The sequence below is a fragment of the Arachis ipaensis genome, chromosome B10 (genome assembly GCF_000816755.2).
Source record: "Arachis ipaensis cultivar K30076 chromosome B10, Araip1.1, whole genome shotgun sequence".
Taxonomy (NCBI): domain Eukaryota; kingdom Viridiplantae; phylum Streptophyta; class Magnoliopsida; order Fabales; family Fabaceae; genus Arachis; species Arachis ipaensis.
The window spans coordinates 123,905,787-123,909,559 of record NC_029794.2 but is presented as its reverse complement, the minus strand read 5'-3'; positions in this window follow the sequence as shown (position 1 = coordinate 123,909,559).

The window sequence follows — 3,773 nt, the reverse complement described above, 5'->3', positions numbered from 1 at the left end:
TTAGAGTTTTCCTAGCTATTTTATTTTATAATAAATGAATCAAGGTGAACTGGTGAACATGTAAAACAGAGAAAATAGATCATCATCGTTGGGGGAAAAAATTTACACGAGCACATGATCTAGAATACCTGCAAAAGAGAAATCAAGCTTGGATTTCCTAAACAAAAATTGTTACTGATTCGTCACCTCAATCCTCGGCCACCCGAAAAGTTTGGCATGCGAGTAGATAAGATCGACCTCACTTATTTGAAACAAAGGAAACATGCCCAACAAACTTAATTACTAAAACAGAATATCATAACCAATCTACAAACTCAAACTTATCCACAGTAAATGGGTAAAACAGCTTTTATAAAGCCAAACTAATATTCTCGGCTAAAGATCAGGTTCTATTCTCAGTCTTCTATTCTTTACTTAACTGATTCACTAAAGATTATTATTGACTTGAGCGTCGGAGTATCTTTTGCAGGTATTCCCGCTGCGGTGTTCGATCCTGGCCGACGTATAGTTCTTCCTCTCAAACAGTCGCCTGCTCAGAATTGCTAAAGCTCGGCCACCCCAATACCAGGACGAAACACTTGGTGCCCACCGTGGGGCCCGGAATATATCTGACCTCACCATCAATTTTATTTTGTTTCTTACCTTGTTTTGCAGGATTCCCGGTCCTCGGACATGGCTGACAATGAAAACCCTCAACCCACACAAGCAGAGCTCCTAGCTCAAATCGCCGAACTCCAGGCGGAGGTGCAGAGGATAGCTGAACTGTCCGCACAGAACAATGAAAAGCACGAAGGAGAAAGTTCGAAAAGCTCGGTGCAAGGCAACACAGATCCCCTTAACATCACTCCACCAAAAGAGAAGCTCATCCTCGAAAACCCCTTTTTTGACGAGATCACTAAGTTCCAGATGCCGAAAAACTTTTACTACCTACGGCACTGGAGCCATACAAAGGGTTCGGTGACCCCCGAGCTCATGTCAAAAAGTTTCAATCCATGATGTTTTTTAACGGCGCTAACAACGAGCCCGTGCTTTGTTGAGCTTTTCCTACTTATCTTGATGGTGCTACATTACTGTGGTTTTCTAAACTGTCTGCAGGTTCAATTTCCTCTTTTGAGGAACTGGCGAGATCCTTTATTGACTACTTTGCTGCATCGAGAATATACGTCCATGGATCAGACTACCTAGGCACGATCAAGCAAGGCCAACACGAGAGCTTAAAGGCCTACATGACCAGGTTTGCCGAGGCTACTATGGAGATCCAAGACTTGGATCCGGCTGTCCACTTACATGCCCTCAAAGCCGGCCTCCGACCAGGCAAGTTCCGGGAAACCATTGCGATAACAAAACCAAAAACACTGGAGGAGTTCCGAGAAAGGGCTGCAAGTCAAATGGAGATTGAAGAACTCCGCGAGGCCCAAAAGCCGGACAGACAACCACAACGGAGGGATGAGGAAAAAGCTTTCAGATCACCAGGCAACAAGGATACAAAGAGTCCCTTCAAGCTCACACCAAAATACAACACGTATACCAGATTCAATACCAAGAGAGAAAACATCATCAAAGAGATTCTGAATGCCAAAATTGTGAAGCCACCAGCCCGAGCAGGGAACTACCAAGACCAACGGTTCGTAGATAAAAGCAAGCATTGTGCCTTCCACCAGAAGTTCGGCCATACCACGGACGACTGCATCGTTGCAAAAGACCTGCTAGAAAGACTGGCACGCCAAGGGCTCTTAGACAAATATGTCAAAGGTCAGAAAGCCAGAGGGGCAAACTCGGACAGAAACGAGCACAAACAAGCAGTGACAGATAAGAACAAAAAAGAACAGACAACTCATGATCCGTCAAGAGGAATCATCAGCCACATATCAGGAGGATACGTAGGCAGAGGTGAAACAAACTTGGCCAGAAAATAAAGCTATAGGGCGATGCTAGCAATCGAGGGAACAGTGCAGCCAAAGAAGGAGGAGGACCCATATGTCACAATATCCTTCAATCAATCAGACTTCAGATCGGCAAGCCCTAACCTCAACGACCCAGTAGTTATCTCTATACAGGTTGGAGAGCTGTTGGTAAGGAAAGCACTGCTGGACCCAGGTAGTAGCGTTGATGTTTTGTTTTATTCTACCTTTAAAAAGATGAAGTTGTCAGAAAAACTAATACAGCTCTCCTCGGGAGAGCTAATTGGGTTCTCCGGAGAGAGGGTCCCCATCATGGGACACATATGGCTAACGACCACAATGGGAGAGATCCCTATGTCAAAGTCCATTGATATTCAGTACCTAATAGTAGACTGTTATAACCCTTATAATATTATAATTGGGAGACCTGCCTTGAATATATTCAAAGCGGTAGTGTCCACGTTACACCTGTGTGTTAAGTTTCCAGTGCAGAAAAACAGAATAGCAACAGTGTACGTTGATCACCAAGAAGCTCGGCAGTGCTACAATGCTAGTCTAAAGCAAATCCAAACGAAACAAATAGCTCGGCCCCAAGTCCAAGTGATACACAATGCTAGTCTAAAGCAAATCCAAACGAAACAAATAGCTCGGCCCCAAGTCCAAGTGATACACAATTCTGCCGAAACCACAATGCTAGCCGATCTCGACCCAAGAGAAGACCTCGGCGAGCGACCTCAACCAATGGACAACCTGCATCGAGTAACATTAACAGCAGATGAAAAGTAGTATACTCACATCGGAAAAGCACTGGAGGGGGATGAGCGAACAAAACTCATACACATACTGCGCCAGAATGCCGACCTATTTGCGTGGACGCCGGACGACATGCCGGGAATAAGCCCAGAGGTTATCTGCCACAAACTAGCGATTGATAAGACAGTCCGACCAGTGGCGCAAAAGAAGCGAAACCTCGGAGAGGAGAAAAAACAAGCAGCACTTGAAGAAACCAAGAAACTCCTCAATGCAGGCTTCATCAGAGAGATCTGCTTCACCACATGGCTATCAAATGTGGTAATGGTAAGGAAAAACTCAGGTAAATGGCGCATGTGCGTCGACTTTACAAATTTAAACAAAGCTTGCCCTAAAGATGCATATCCATTACCTTGCATTGATAAGTTAGTTGATAATGCTTCTGGTTTCAAAACCTTGAGTTTTATGGATGCATACTCTGGTTATAACCAGATTTTGATGCACCCAGAGGACCAAAACAAAACAGCTTTTATAACAGAACATGGAAATTTTTGTTACAAGGTAATGTCTTTTGGCTTAAAGAATGTAGGTGCGACATATCAAAGATTAATGGACAAAGTATTCCAACAGCAAATAGGTCAGAATATGGAAGTCTATGTAGATGATATGGTAGCAAAAATGCCTGTACAAGGGTCACACTGTAATTTCAGTAATTTTAGTTATTAGTTTCTCATTCTTAAAAGTTAAAACACATCATAACTTTCCGCTAATTTTAGGTACATGCTAAATTATTTAGAGTGTGTTTGGCAAAAAAAAAATACGTTATAACTTTTTTAAAATTTCAATTTTTGGTTTGACAAATTTTTCTATCTATAAATGCTGAAGTGATTTTGGTCATAAAACCAAGTTTACGAGAAACAACAAGTTCTAGCTTCTACATTGCACTAACTGACTTTTAGCCATTGATATTTAATATTTTTTTTACCAACTTTATCCTTTATACATATTATTGTATTATTTATAAAATTCTTATTATTTTTCTTTATATATGAGTTTTTTTATTATTATTTATTATTTATACTTTTTATTAATTTTTGTTTGATATTATATATTTTTATAATG